This window comes from Aulonocara stuartgranti (assembly GCF_965226115.1).
Source record: "Aulonocara stuartgranti genome assembly, chromosome: 8".
Classification (NCBI taxonomy): domain Eukaryota; kingdom Metazoa; phylum Chordata; class Actinopteri; order Cichliformes; family Cichlidae; genus Aulonocara; species Aulonocara stuartgranti.
The window spans coordinates 15,649,805-15,666,737 of record NC_138959.1 but is presented as its reverse complement, the minus strand read 5'-3'; positions in this window follow the sequence as shown (position 1 = coordinate 15,666,737).

Genomic DNA, 16,933 nt, shown 5'->3' with positions numbered 1-16,933 from the left:
AGGGAGAAAAGAGGGTGAGAGAAACAGTGAAACACACAAAGAGAAAGAAAGAAAATCCATGATGAAGGCCAAAGTAGCTTTTATTTGTTCTTGTTTCTAATGTCTCTGTAAAGCACTTTGAATCACCTTGTTGTTGAATTGTGCTATACAAATAAACTTGCCTTGCCTTGCCTTGCCTAGATCAAATTTACAGCATGCTCTCTGTAGTTTGTGAATACAATCAGAACTTGTTCCACCCAAAAAAATCAAACACAGAAATAGTTTCTTTGTGCTAACATGAAGACCACTTATATCAGCTGCACTCAGAGGAAGAATGCCTCAACCACCCACTTTAATAGGAGATTAAACCTTCTGTTGGCTATTTAAAGGGGGCTTAACCCACCGGTACCACATTTAATAAGGGGATTTATGAGTGATATAAATTATTAAACAGAAAAGGAACAAAAATATTGAAAGACATGTTAAAAAAAGATGTTGTAAAATGCTTGATGATTTCAAAGACAGTCAACGTGGAAAAAAGATGAAAAAATAGAAGCTGTGCTGAGTTCATTTATGATCATTTTAATTGTGTTGCTGTTACATTTTTGATTATTCTTTATATCGCCTGTTTTGTTCCGAAAGGTTCACTTGCATTGTGGGTCCGTGTTTGTTTTCTATGCAGTTTTTCATTGATTTCTTTACTTCTCAGCTTAGTTTTACACGTGTTCGGTTAGTTCACAGTTCCCTCCTTACCTCCTCCTTTCTTTGCTTTAGTTTCTTTCTTTTTTTTCATCTCATTTTTTGGGTGTTCTGGTTCTTTTTCTGGTTTTGGACCACCAGCTGCCAGTTCTTGTACATTTGGGCCTCGTTTTGCATCCAACGAGTAATCATCCATGTTTTTTTAATACTTCTTGCCCAGTACACGTCTTTTTCATTTTTGCAGAAATGTACATCATAATGAGTTAGAGGGAACTGTAACCAGTCAAGTTAAAATTTGGTTGTCTGTGTTATTTTTGGTGTAAAAAAATAGAGGATTATGAAATGTGCTTGTGTGGAAAAAAAAAAGAAAAAGAAAAGAAAATGCTTTCAGTTTGTGACATGAACAGAGACAAAGATCTAGATTCAGATACACAACGATGCACAGTTTTTCTGCAGGGCCAGGAACAGAATGCTCTTTTTGGAACCTGAGACGGGACAGCAAATGTCTCCTGGACCACCCGTCCAGGACACCCGTGCGTCTTCCTCCAGCTCCCAAACACACGCTAACTAACTACACATTCGCTGTTTTTCTCCACCAGCACCACCTGAGAAGAGGAGAGCACCTGTCATTCCTACATTAGCAGCAGCACAGAAGTACAAACATCCTGGAGATGAGCTCCACAGTCTGGTTGCAAGCTTTCCTTCTAATGTACTGTAATAGCTGGAGAGGCATCATATGACGAGCCAAGCAAGCCCTCGAATTACTCTGAGAGCACTCACACCAATATGGGAGTGATATCAAGTTGTGTTTTGTGAGGAGACCTTCAGAGCACTGCAGTACTTCCCTGTTACATCATGCTTTTCAGTCTAAATCAACAAAACACCATCATCATGTGAAGCATGAATTGAGCCTGTGCAGATACTCTTAATTTCATTGTGTGCCTTCTGTGGGGATCAAATGATTAAACTTGTGTTAAAGTGGATCTTTTTAGGGAGCCCAGATGGCAACAAACCCAGCTTCTTCCCACGAGACTCCCTCATCTGCACAGTATTGATCTGATCTGGGTACTCTGCTCTGTCTTGATTGTACACCCTCAATCAAGCCCCTGTTCACTAGCTGCCACATCTCATAGAAAAAAAGTCAATAAACATCTCCACACCACACTCCTCGTGTAAAAAATAACCAAAACACGCATGATTTTTTTCTTTTTAACATTTCCAGCCTGCTTACTTCCTTCATTAGACATTCATCTGAAAACTATTATGACTAAATATGTCTTATCACGAGGTTTACCCACATTGCTACAACATCCACAGTGAATGAAGTTCATTCATTGTGAATTTTTGAACCAAAACAAGTATTCAAGCAGGAATTCCACCTTGTCAGTGACACATTAAAGGTATACATACATCTATGTCAAAATTTTGTCCATACGTGTGCTCTGATGGCCACAGTTCAGTCTGGCACAATGTCTGTGCATTTACATTTTTGTAAAACGTGTTTGCTCATCCCCATTAATAAGAGCATTATTTGCTTCCCTGCTGATGCACTGAAGAGAGCAGGCGATGTGGGGACTTTTGGGGGGTTGAATTGGCCTTTGTATTGATCGGGTTTGCACAGAGCTGAGCCTCGGGCTGATGACTGTCAGTGCAGTCCATTATGCATTCAGATATGAATTGAATGATGTTCTCATAGACGCAAAAGTAAACCTGCTCTCTACAGACATCAAAGTTTAAAAAACAAAACAAAACAAAAAACCTGCTTTCAGAGCCTTTTTGGATAAGGATCACAAAGTATTTCACAACAACAGTCAGAAGTAATAAACATAAAATTAAAACATAGTAATATCTACTGGTTAAAAGCAATCCATAAGAATAAGTCTTGAGCTGCCGTACATACTATAAGCAAAGGTATTAGACAACAGGGGCAGTCACAGTGTCACGTTATTCCTGAAAGTGATGCAACAGCACAAGTACGACTTGAATTTAACCTGAAACATAAAAACAGCCTTTTTATGCAGCCGGTAAAGGGTTCTGAAACCACATGCATGTTCTGCATTCCCGTACCAGACCTCACACTATTCACAGCTCTGTATGTCGGCTGTTCCTCCTTTTCTGGCTCGTCACGAGTGGCTTACACAGATGGCAAACACCAAAAATAGAGGTGGTTTTAGGTTAAATCAGATTATGGCTGGATTATAACAACGCTAGTTAAAGTTTAGAGTTGGTATTTCTGCATGATTGAAGAACAGACGTGCTATAAATTATAATCACATACCTTCAGTTCAGATTAGAGACTAACTGCCTTTTTATTTTAACTTTTAAGGGAAGCCATCCTGAACTCGTCTGTGAGCTTGTAAAGCAAAGACTAAAATCAGCAAGCAAGAGCTCTCTGAGCTCTTTGACTGTGTGAATGTTGCTTTGTGAGAGTGTTCCTACTTCAAGAGGTTTTCAGGTTTCTGGTTGCGACTAACATTATTGGTAAATTCAAATTTCAATTGCTAAGATTTAAATGCTTATGAACAGCCATCCAGTACAGTTTAACACTCATAAAAAGATTATTATTAGCTACAAAACAGTGTTTGTTAGAGCAGAGCTGGAAGGCATTACACTAGAGTACAAAATAACGTAACGCTGTAAAAACGAATCACTTGTGTGTATAGAACTTTTATGTTATTAGTAACTGAGTTATGAATTATGAATGCCTTGTGTATTTATGCTCTCCTTATGTCTAGGACCACTACCTGAGCCTGATATGATGGCATCTGGAGCCAGATTAAGCCAGGTTCAGCCCTGGCGTCTCATCGTGGTTGTGTTAGATGGGTTGTCTGAGATGGAATCGGCCTGTCCAAAGTAGCTCACCCACCCATAAGTCCTGTGACCTCCTCCTCCACCACTTCCTTCAATGCAACACAGTTTTTCTAAGCTCCACTTTGGCCCAAATTTCCATCAGCTTAAGAATCTCCAGAGCCTGCAATTATCGCCACAAATGTTCTGAGAGGTTGAGAATGGAATGAGGCAGCAGTCTGCAGTTATGTCCAGTGTGGGCATAACTACACTAACCAATTTTGATTGCTCCACAAAGCAAACTGCAGCCATGAAGCGCGGTGGGCTTGTGGTGTCTGACATAAAGACTGTGACAAACTGATGTGGGTTAATGTGCTGCTCGTACGATTCATAGATTCTTGGGGCCACTCTAGATGTACGGGTCAACTAAATTTGGACTTGTTGAGGTAAAGAGCAGCATCAAAATATGTTGTTTCCAAGGGGGTTCACCTCAAGGTGACAGGTTCAGATACAGGACTGCATACTGATATACAGATTTAACTGTGGAAAGTGTGGCATGAGGACACATTCATTGCTGAGATGAAGAATAAGTTACATGGATTTGTATCTTGCTATGCTTTTATACATGTTTTATTTATCTGTTTATCAGTTTTTAACTTTTTCAGGTGCTTTAGGTGATATTTCCAGAAATACAACTTACTGTTGGTTAACTGTGAATCAGTTGCTGTTAAAAATTTGGATATTATTTAATTGTTTGATATAAATACTAAAATGAGTAAACAGCTTCAAAATGAACCACAGGGTGAAATACAGTGGGATGCAAAAGTTTGGGCAACCTTGTTAATAGTCATTATTTTCCTGTATAAATTGTTGGTTGTTACAATAAAAAAATGTCAGTTAAATATATCATATAGGAGACACATACAGTTATATTTGAGAAGTGAAATGAAGTTTATTGGATTTACAGAAAGTGTGCAATAATTGTTTAAACAAAATCAGGCAGCTGCATAAATTTGGGCACCACAAAAAAAGAAATGAAATCAATATTTAGTAGATCCGCCTTTAAATGCCTCTAAATGCTTCCTGTAGGTTCCAATGAGAGTCTGGATTGTGGTTGACGGTATTTTGGACCATTCCTCTTTACAAAACATCTCTAGTTCATTCAGGTTTGATGGCTTCCGAGCATGGACAGCTCTCTTTAACTCACACCACAGATTTTCAATAATATTCAGGTCTGGGGACTGAGATGGCCGTTCCAGAACGATGCCTTAGTGGATTTTGAGCAGTGTTTCGGGTCGTTGTCTTGTTGAAAGATCCAGCCCCGGTGCAGCTTCAGCTTTGTCACTGATTCCTGGACATTGGTCTCCAGAATCTGCTGATACTGAGTAGAATCCATGTGTCCCTCAACTTTGACAAGATTCCCAGTCCCTGCACTGGCCACACAGCCCCACAGCATGATGGAACCACCACCATATTTTACTGTAGGTAGCAGGTGTTTTTCTTGGAATGCTGTGTTCTTTTTCCTCCATGTATAACGCCCCTTGTTATGCTCAAATAGCTCAATTTTAGTGTCATCAGTCCACAGCACCTTATTCCAGAATTAAGCTGGCTTGTCCAAATGTGCTTTAGCAAACCTCAAGCGACTCTGTTTGCGCTGTGGGCAGAGAAAAGGCTTCCTCTGCATCACTCTCGCATACAGCATCTCCTTGTGTAAAGTGTGCCGAATGGTTGAACGATGCACAGTGACTCCATCTGCTGCAAGATGATGTTGTAGGTCTTTGGTGCTGGTCTGTGGGTTGACTCTGACTGTTCTCACCATTCGTTGCTTCTGTCTATCTGAGATTTTTCTTGGTCTGCCACTTCGAGCCTTAACTTGACTGAGCCTGTGGTCTTCAATTTTCTCAATATGATCCTAACTGTGGAAACAGACAGCTTAAATCTCTGAGACAACTTTCTGTGTCCTTCCCCTAAACCATGACTGTGAACAATCTTTGTCTTCAGGTCATTTGAGAGTTGTTTTGAGACCCCCATGTTGCTACTCTTCAGAGAAAATTAAAAGAGGAGGGAAACTTACAACTAACCCCCTTAAATACTCTTTCTTATTATTGGATTCACCTGTGTATGTAGGTCAGGGGTCACTGAGCTTACCAAGCCAATTTGAGTTCCAATAATTAGTTCTAAAGGTTTTGGAATCAATAAAATGACAACAGTGCCCAAATTTATGCAGCTGCCTGATTTTGTTTAAACAATTATTGCACACTTTCTGTAAATCCAATAAACTTCATTTCACTTCTCAAATATCACTGTTTGTCTCCTATATGATATATTTAACTGACATCTTTTATTGTAACAACCAACGATTTATACAGGAAAATAATGACTATTAAAAAGGTTGCCCAAACTTTTGATCCCACTGTAAAAGGGCAAAGAGTTGGATCCAGAATTGTTTTGCTAATCAAATCCTTGAAGTCAAATGAGTTCTTGAAGTGAAATGTTCAAGGAGAAAAACGTGGGATTCAATATAATATTCATATAATATATAACAATTGCAAATAGGGCTCAGGAAGTCTTTGGATTTGATGTTTACAGAACCCTGACTTATTTACATAACATTCATTAATTCATAAAAAAAGGAGGATCTGATTAATATTTTCAATCACTGTAAGTGTGTGAAGCTTGCTGAAATGCCCTGAACGTTTAAAAAGTGGAATGAAAAGTTTAGCTCCAACATCAGCAAGGAGGTCTTGAATAAGGAGTCCTTTGTCTGCCACGTCTTGGTCTCCTGGCTCCAGCCAGGGAAGCACTCCACTGATGCTTGTCATCTCCTTATCAGAGATGCAGACAGTATACAGAGGTGAGATGAATTCCAACCCACTGGGAGAAACACCCATCAGCCCTTTCAGAGTCATCCTGATCTTGCAATTGGAGAATGTTTGTGACTTTAAGGTCAGAGAAGAGGATGTCTCCTGTGCGATCGCCAGGCAGTCTAGCATGACAGTCACATTCTGGCAGCATCTCTGGAATTTGAGGGGCATAGTGGCCTTGACCTTTTCCCTGCCGATCCAGATAGGAAGGAAGGACAGCATGATGAATGAATAGATAATTGGTCCAGGTGATGGCAATTTGGCATTGCTCACAATAAACATGTCAGCAGCTCCATGAACACCCCTCAAAGAGTCCATCAGAAACTCATCTATTAATGGCGTGGCGTGAGGGTTCTAGGCAGGCTTCCTCACCAGTTTTCTTTGTTTAGTCTAGCCCACTGTCAATAAGCAGATGGACTCCTAAAACCTCCCGAAGACACTGTCAGATGGAAATTTAGTGTAGAATCCTGTTAGGTCATCAGATGACCGATATCTGCGGAAGAGGACAGGAGATGGCAGGGCTTCTTCTTCCAACCTGGCTTCCAGGTCTTGGATGTAGTCCACAGCCTCATCCAGGGCACCTGTAGAGATAAAAAGACTAAAGAAAATAAGGTGATCGTCTTGACATATTTATTACTGCTTATCTACACATCCCATAACAATAATGATATGCAAAACATCTCTAACAACATCACTGCAGATTCCGGTTTCTGTTTTCCACAGCTAGAAAACCACAACAGCCTAACTCTATTACAATACCATGTGCTGATGAACCTGTTGATACACTGAACAAAAATATAAACGCAACACTTTTGTTTTTGCTCCCATTCCCCATGGGATGGACGTAGAGACCTAAAATTCATTCCAGATACACAATATAACCATCCCTCCCAAACAGTGGTCACAAATCAGTCCAAATGTGTGGTAGTGGGCACATCTGCTATATTGAGATAATCCATCCCACCTCACAGGTGTGCCACATCAGGATGCTGATCTGACATCATGAGTAGTGCACAGGTGTACCTCAGACTGCCCACAACAAAAGGCCACCCTGGAATGTGCAGTTTTTTGCGCTATTGGGGGTCTGGGGACCCAGAACCGGTCAGTATCTGGTGTGACCACCATTTGCCTCATGCAGTGCAACACATCGTCGCATGGAGTCTATCAGATTGTCAATTGTGGCCTGTGGAATGTTGGTCCACTCCACTTCAATGGCTGTGCGAGGTTGTTGGATATTCGTGGGAACTGGTACACGCTGTCGTATACGCCGGTCAAGCACATCCCGAACATGCTCAATGGGTGACATGTCCGGTGAGTATGCTGGCCATGCAAGAACTGGGACATTCTCAGCTGCCATCTGCCCTGAACAATGTGAACCATGATTCATCCGTGAAGCGCACACCTCCCCAACGTGCCAGACGCCATCGAATGTGAGCATTTGCCCACACAAGTCTGTTACGGCGACGAGCTGGAGTCAGGTCAAGACCCCGATGAGGACGACGGGCATGCAGTTGAGCGTCCCTGAGACGGTTTCTGACAGTTTGTGCAGAAATTGTTTGGTTGTGCAAACCAATTGTTCCAGCAGCTGTCTGGGTGGCTGGTCTCAGACGATCTTGGAGGTGAACCTGCTGGATGTGGAGGTCCTGGGCTGGTGTGGTTACACGAGGTCTGCGGTTGTGAGGCCGGTTGGATGTGCTGCCATATTCTCTGAAACGCCTGTGGAGACGGCTTATGGTTGAGAAATGAACATTCAATGCACGGGCGACAGATCTGGTTGACATTCCTGCTGTCAGCATGCCAATTGCACGCTCCCTCATTGCTTGTGGCATCTGTGGCATTTTGCTGTGAGACAAAACTGCACATTCCAGGGTGGCCTTTTGTTGTGGGCAGTCTGAGGTACACCTGTGCACTACTCGTGATGTCAGATCAGCATCCTGATGTGGCACACCTGTGAGGTGGGATGGATTATCTCAATATAGCAGATGTGCCCACTACCACACATTTGGACTGATTTGTGACCACTGTTTGGGAGGGATGGTTATATTGTGTATCTGGAATGAATTTTAGGTCTCTACGTCCATCCCATGGGGAATGGGAGCAAAAACAAAAGTGTTGCGTTTATATTTTTGTTCAGTGTATATTTACAGTACTTGTCAAGTTGACCTCACTAAAACATATGTATCTAGTGACTGAACTCTGTGACTGAAAAACAAAAGACAAGCACATTGCTACATTTATAATTTCTGTGACCAGGTTATGTAACAGAGATCATACTTTCAATGTATAAGTTACACAAAGAACAACAATAATTCATATCAAGCGTAAACCCATCCAATGTCTTTTTAACTGGGTATATACCCATTTCGTAGTTTGTTTGTTTTTTTTTGTTTTTTTTTTGTCTCGCCTGTCCCATTTGGTTCTTTAGCCATCAGAATTGTTGTCTGAAGACCAACAAGGATACCCAATGGATTTACTTTGCCAAATGGATCATCGTGGCATTGCCGTATTGGTCCATTTGGTCGATCTTTGTTTTTATTATTTATTATATTTTATTTTCAGATGTTACAGACGGGACAGACATGAGTGAGAGATAGGAAAGGGAGAAAGAAAGAGGAAGGAAAGGAAAAAAAGAAGGGGAGAGGGACAGTGAGAAAGGGGGGGAGAAAAAAAATAAAAATCTCCTGGATCACCTGTTGAGAGAAGAATAGAAAACAAGCAAAAAAAGGCAAAAAAAACAAAACAAAACAAAGCAACATACTAAACACAACACCATCGCATTAATCTAGCTAAGTGTAAACAGCAGTAAATACTAAATATTCAATGTTGTTGTGCAGCACGCAGGACAGATGTGCTTCGAAGTAGCAGCCAAGAAAGGTGTAATTTGGGTCTACGAGCAGTGAACACCCATGTGCATACCTGTGTGGATCAGCATGCTTGCATTCCAAAGGTTTCTCCATGTAATGATCTGCTAGAGAGTGTGGGGGGGGGGCCACAGCCCCGTCCTCCAGGGTGTGAAGCAGGTATGGAGGAGATCAAAACTCCAGACATCCAGAGGCCCCCAGAACACAAGAAACCATGGAAGACCAACAGAGGGGCAGCCGCGCCACTGTTCCAGTAAGAGCTGAGGAGAGTCCCAGATGAGGGTTCACTCAGCAGCCGCGGAGCAGAAGCCAGGGGGAGTTGCAGTGACGCGCCCGTGAGCTCCGCCGGCCGCCAGCTGTGCCTGAGTGACCGAGCCCCAGGCCGAGAGGCCGGGGGCACCCCACCCCCGAAGGGGCCCGAGCGAGCCCCAGGCTCCTGAGGTGTCCCCAGAGAGGTGGCGTCTGATACCCAACCTGACATATAGACACAGACATACAGGCACACACAGACACAAACATCCATTCCCACCCTCATGCTCTCATATGCACTCACTCCACACTCAACCAACGTGGAGACAGACATAAAGAGACGCTGTACACACGATCACACTCCCCAAGCGTACTCTACAAACCGGGTCTAGGTACCCTTGCCCCTGGAGGGGGGAACTTCACCCAGACCCAGGTGGTGTTACCCTTTTCCCTGCGGTGGGGAGAGGCAGACCACCCCGACTCCGTAGCAGCAGGGAGGCCCCACACTCCAGACCGCAGTCGGACGGCCAACTCCACCTACCCCTCCCGCTCCAGCAGGCCGCAGAGAATGAGGGTGGGAGAAGACTCCAAACCTCCCTCCACCCGCTCATTGTAGTGTTGATGCATGTGTGTTCTAAGGTGCAATTAAAACCCAGGAGGGCATGGAGCTACCTGCCAAGGAGCAGCAGGTAAGCGCATAGTCCCTCCTGATAGCCCTCAATGTCTAAGTGTATTTAAAATTGAGAGGTGGGCAACGACGCCAGGGGTGAGGTGTACACCCTGATGGTAATTTGGACTCCGTGATTGTGCCCACCCCCAAGATCCTATATGTATGTGTAATGAGAGTGTGAATAATGTGAATGTCTAAGTTGTGGGATAAAATTGAGGCAGAGGCAGCCAGAAGGAGACAGAGGGGGGCTAGCCTCCTCTGCACCCTGGTGACATACCCCTACTCCAAGGCCCTGCATGTGTGGGTGGTTGTGGTGGAGCGGTAAGAGAGAGGCAGCTGGAGATGGGGAGGGAAGGAAGGGAGGGGCAGGTAACCCCTCCCTGGGGCCAGCTCCCCCGCTGACCCCAGTAGGCACTCCCACACTCCGCGACCCGCCAGGGAAAGGGGGCCCAGGCCCATCCAGACCGGGGCCCAGTGCAGCAGCGCCTCCCGGCCCCACAGAGCCCGGGACAGTCCACCCAACCCCACCACAGAGAAAACTGCACCCACCCCACCATCCACTCATCTTCCAGACTACATAAGACAGTAAACGCCCAGGCTGAGATCTTCCTCCACCTCTCCTGTATCTCCCCCTCCTGCAGAGAGAGTTCCTGAAGAGAGGAAAGCTCCTGCAAGATGTGACCATCTCCCCCACCAGTTGAAGAGCCCCCCAGGCGGTTCGACGCACCGGCGGCACCCTGCTCCAGGGCCGGGCCCCCATGCACCCACCCGCCCACAACCCCGGCAACACACCAACCAGGATCCAAGCCCCCGAGGCCCGGCCCGGGCCCCAGCCCAGAGACGGAGCGCCCCCAGAACCTCACGCCCATCCCGGACCCACCCAGGGCCAGCCAGGCTACCAGGTCAGTAACCCACGTCCGTCAGCACAGACCCTCCCCTAGCCCCGCTGCACGCAGCCGCGAGGAAACAGTCACCTGAGAGCCAACAGAGCCCCCAACCGGACATGACCGCTACCCCGGGTTGAGCCCCCCAAGGAAGATGCCTCCGGGGAACCCCCCGACGCCCTAAGCCTGTCCCTACCCCCACACCAATCACAACAGTGAAGGTGGGACCAAATTATGACCCCCCACCCCCACTAGGTGATGGAGCTGATAAAAGGAGTCCAGAGCAATTGATCTGATGTGGTGGCAGAGGCTGTATCAAGACTAATGTAATCTAATAGATAATTTCTATATTGGTTAGAATTAAGATTATTTTTATTTTTCCAGTTCATGAGGACAGTTTTCTTGGCTATGCATAGGGCAGTGAAAATCATATGGGCTATATTCTTTTCTGAAGTGACATTATCTAAGCTGCCCAGTAAACACACTAAGGGGGAAGTTGGAATGTTACATTTCAGACACTTTGATAAGTCTTCACATATCTCGCGCCAAAACTTTTGCACTGGTGGACAGAACCAAAGAGCGTGGATGTAATTGTCTGGTGTATTGCCTTGACAGTGTGAGCAGTTGTTGGAAGATGTAAAGCCCATCTTGAACATCCGATGACCTGTATAGTGCACTCTATGTAGTATTTTGTATTGTATTAATTGCAGACTGGGATTTTTAATTAATTTAAAGGTTTTTAAGCAAATCTGAGACCAGAAGTTTTGGTCTAAGCTGACTGATAAATCTGCTTCCCACTTTGCAATAGGAAGGGATATTGATTCATCTAATTTAGAAAGTGTTCTGTATATTTTAGATAATAATTTGGGGGATTTAAGAGTAAGAAAATGTGCCGCACTTAGTGGTGTTTGTAATTCAACTTGACTGAGGTTAAATTTCTTTTTTACTATGGATTTAATTTGTTGATATTCTAAAAAGCTTGTCTTGTTGATCCCATATTGTGCAACTAGTCTGTCAAATGGAATAAATTCTGTTCCTTCTAATATATGTTCTAAGTATTTAATTCCTTTACAATTCCATTCTGGGAAATTAATCATATTATTGTTTTGTAATATGTCAGGGTTATTCCAGATAGGTGTACGTTTGCATGGGATTAATGAAGACTCCGTTATTTTTAGAAACTCCCACCATGCTGTCAGAGAAAAGCTGATGTTGATACTTTTAAAGCATTCATGTCTTTTGATGTTTGAGCTAATAAATGGTAGGTCTGAAATCTCTAGATCCTTGCATAGTGCCTGTTCAACATCTAGCCAGGGCTCAACTAAGAAGGTATGTTTTAACCATTCTGAGATGAACTGAAGCCTGTTGGCTAAGAAGTATTGGTGAAAATTAGGCAGGTCTAATCCTCCTCTATCCTTGGTTCTTTGTAGCGTTTTTAAGCTGATACGCGGGGGTTTATCTTTCCAAAGGAATTTGGAAATATGTGAATCCAGAGATCTGAACCAATCTTGTGATGGTTTGTTAGGGATCATCAAAAATAAGTAATTTATTTTTGGCAAGATCATCATTTTTATAGTGGCGACCCTTCCCATGAGTGATATGGGTAAAGATTTCCATCTAGTCAGATCGCCTTCTACTTTCTTTAGAAGTGGGATGTGGTTTAATTTAGTTAAGTCTGAAAGCTTAGGAGAGACATTAATACCTAAATATTTAATATTTCCGGATTGCAGTGGGGCAGAGGAAGAGTTATGGAAGGAGTAGTTAATGGGGAGAACTGTAGATTTTGGCCAGTTAATTGAATAATCTGAAACTCTTGAAAACCAGTTTATTAAAGTAATTACCTCAGAGAGGTTGGTTTGTGTGTTTTGCAGAAAAAGCAACACATCGTCCGCATAGAGACTGATTTTATGTTCTATGTTCTTACATTTTATGCCCTTAATTGTTGTAGCCTGTCTAAATGCTGCTGCTAGAGGTTCGATAAAAATTGCAAAAAGTGAAGGGGAGAGTGGGCATCCCTGTCTGGTGCCCCTCAGGAGATAGAAGCTGGAGGATGTCTGGTCATTTGTTCTGATACGAGCTGTTGGGGAATTGTATAATATTCTTATCCAGTTTATGAAAGAGTTTCCAAAACCAAATTTGTGTAAAGTTGCGAATAAAAATTTCCAGTTAACTCTGTCAAATGCTTTTTCTGCATCTAGAGATAATATTATGGTTTCGATGTTTTTATCGTATGAGTAGTCTATTAAATTAAGTAATCTACGAGTGTTTGTTGAGGAGTGCCGACCTTTTATGAAACCAGTTTGGTCAGGATGAATTAAGAGGGGGGTCATTTTCTCTAATCTCTTTGAGAGAGCTTTGCAGATTATTTTAAGGTCTACATTTAAAAGAGAAATTGGACGATAGCTTGAGGGAAATAAAGGGTCTTTGCCTGGTTTTAGCAGGAGACTAATGTTGGCAGAATTCATATTTGGTGGTAGTCTGCCATTTTCCTCGATTTCCTGCAACATGCCGTGGAATACTGGTGCCAAAATTATCCAGAATTCTTTGTAGAATTCTGCAGGGAAGCCGTCTGGACCTGGAGCCTTATTATTGTGCATACTTATCAGGGCTTCCTGGAGTTCACTTGGCGTCAGTGGCGAATCCAGTTCCATTGCTTGACTATCTAGTAATTTTGGAAGAGTTACGTTGTCAAGAAACAGATCAATTTCATTTTTAGATGGGTTTATTTGTGGTGAGTATAAAGTTTCATAGAAATCCCTAAAAATGTTGTTTATTCTTCCAGGATCATATATTATGTTCCCCGATAAATCTTTAGCAGCACATATAGTTGTTTTTTCTTTATTTATTTTTAGCTGGTTAGCTAGAAATCGACCTGATTTGTTACTGTGTTCAAAATTCTGCAAGCGAAGTCTTTGTATAAGGAATTGTGTTTTTTTATTAATAATTTCATTTAATTCTAGTTTTGTTTTGCATATTTTGTTCAATGTTTCCTGATCTTGGTCGCACACGTAGGCTTCTTCTAGTGATTTGATGTTTTTTTCTAATTCCTGAATATTTTTGTTTTCTTCTTTCTTTTTGTGTGATGAGAAAGAAATTATTTTACCTCTCATCACAGCTTTCCCTGCTTCCCATAGAACAGAAGCAGATATTCCGGGAGTGTCATTAAAGTCTAAATATGAAGTCCATTCCTTTTTAAAATATTTAATAAAGTCTTCATCTTTAAGTAGTGATATATTAAATCTCCAGTTTTTTCTTGGCGTAGTGTTATTCTTGTGCATTAGTGTTAAAGATACAGGAGCATGATCGCTGACAGCTATAGGATGAATCTCAGTGTCTGAAATGTCACACAGCAGTGAGCTGCTGACCAAAAAGTAATCCAGACGAGAGTAAGAGTGATGAACATGCGAGAAAAAAGTATATTCCTTACTGGTGGGGTGAAGAGAGCGCCATGCATCGCAAAGACCAAAGTCGCTCATATACTATTTGATTATATTTGTGGACTGCCAATTGCGCTGAGTTCCTGTTGTGTTGAGCCTATCCATGTCTTCATTTAGTCCAAGGTTGAGGTCACCGCCAAGAATGAGTGTGCAATCAAGGTGTTCAGAGAGTGCACTAAAAAATCCGTGGAAGAATGAGGGTTCATCAACATTTGGACCGTATATACTTACAATACATAGTTTTTTGTTCAATATTGGTAGTTTAATAATTAGAAATCTACCCTCTGGATCTATAACTGTATCGAGTACTGTAAAATTAACATTTTTATGTATTAAAATTGCTACTCCCCGTTGTCTAGAATTATAACAGGCTGCAAACACGTTAGGAAACTCAGGTGTTTTAAGTTCGTTTAAACCTGTGACAGGTCTGTGAGTTTCTTGTAATAAAACAACATCTGCCTGTAGTTTTTTAAGCTGGTTAAATATCTTTAACCTCTTTCCTCTGGAGCCAGCTCCATTTACATTCCATGTGACAAACCTCAGCATGCCCATAATTGTGTGTGTATGTCTAATGAAGTATGCTGGGTGTTTCGTTTAGACAGGTGGAGAGAATATGGAAACATCCCTTGTTTGTAAATAGAAAGAGAAAAAGAAGTGTGGTGAGAGACTCCATAAGTCTGACTATGTGTGTGAATATTCACTAATATGAACAAGCGTGGCTTGCTTATGTGTCCTGCAAGTCTGTGCGTGCTGTGAGGCTGTTGTGAATGTGCTGCCGTTGAGCTGATGTGTTTGCGTGATCGTGGTGTGAAAATATGGAGAAATAGAGGGTGTTGTTTGTAGGTGAGTGGGGAAGTAGGTGACCACAGCAGTGAAAGACAAGAGAAAGAAAGAAACCACATGAACTGTGAGCAACAACAACAAAAAAGAAACGAAACGGAAACATTCCAATTAAAGCAATGACGGAGGGTGGCGGTGTTATATCTGCTATGACATCATATTGATATTACTAGGTTAAACCCATGTTAAAAGAGAAAGTGTGAATGAATAAGAAAAGAGTGTAGCGGGTTCTTATCTGGAGTGCAGTCAATACAACCACGGTGTGGTGCCGGGGTCGCGGTAGAGCTGTCCGTCCACGGCGATGACAGCACGGGAGCCTTTCTGGATGAAGCTACGTCGAACTGGGAACAGGACCTTGCGTCGTTCCAGGATCTCTTTGGGGAACTGGTCGTTCACGCTGAAGTCCGTTCCTTTCAGCTCTCTGCCGCGACTCTTCACCTGTTCCTTCTGTTTGAATTGACCGAATTTGGCCACAATAGGCCGTGGTCTCCCGGTCCGCGACCGCACGCCCCCCAAGCGATGTACTCTTTCGAAGTTGATGTTCTTTACGGTGTCCTCCGGCATTTCGTAGTATTTTAAAAGAAACCTTCATAACATTATTGGTTAAGCAGAATTTTCCTCTATGTAGCCAAAATGTATCACTAATTAGAATGTTGGCTATTGTGCCTCAAAAAACTTACAGCACACGTCTTGACAGAGCCTCAAACACCACTGCATATACTTTGATTATAACAGGTATGTTAATCTTGGATAAACCTGGATAAACTTAAAGATTTCCCTCGGCGCCAAAGAAATGTTTAAGTAGCACAATATCATTTTCAACTCGATTTTAATAATAAAGTGACTTGTTCTTATAAAGTATATTTCCATTATTATATACATTAATAACTTTTTGGAGAGAAGTTAGGTTTGCATGCAAGCTTCCAAGCCAAAAGAGCTTGTTTATGAGAACTAGATAACTTTAAAGGTTTTTTTTTTAATCTTGTAACTACATTCAGGTAAAAATAAATCAATCAATTAAAAATTACAAAAAGATTGTTTGAAAAGGTATTCCAAATCGTGCCTTTGTCATTGAATAAGTTGGTAAACCACTTCACCTCAAAGGAATTATTTAAAATTAAAAATTTCAAATGATCGATTCAAATATTGATAGTATCGATATCAATGCTGGTATCAGTATCAGATCGATACAAACGCATCTGGATCAATTTTTTTGCTTCTGTCGTCAAAGTCCAGTATGAATCCCACTGAACTGTGTTTAATACATATTTATTATCATTTTTTAAATGAAAAAATGTACCTCAAACAAGCACTATGAAAAAAACTTTGTTGTCTGTCACATCAACTCTTTATAGCCTATAGCACACTAAAACAGCAGAAGCTGACCCAAAGTCCTTTAAAGACAGGCACATTTCCAAAAACACAGTAACGAAAGCTGAAAGGTATTTCTTTTACTGGTAAGGTATTTTTAATGTGGATAGTAAAATCACAACACTGTCATTTTATGGTCATTAAAATGTGTTCAGAATTTGGTAAATGTAGGATGACTTAGCTCGTACATTTCATGACACACTGCTCTTCCACATAAGCTTCTACATAAGCTCCCCTAAAAGATACTTAAAAGTATTAGTATCAGTATTGGTATTGGCAATACAGCCCTTAA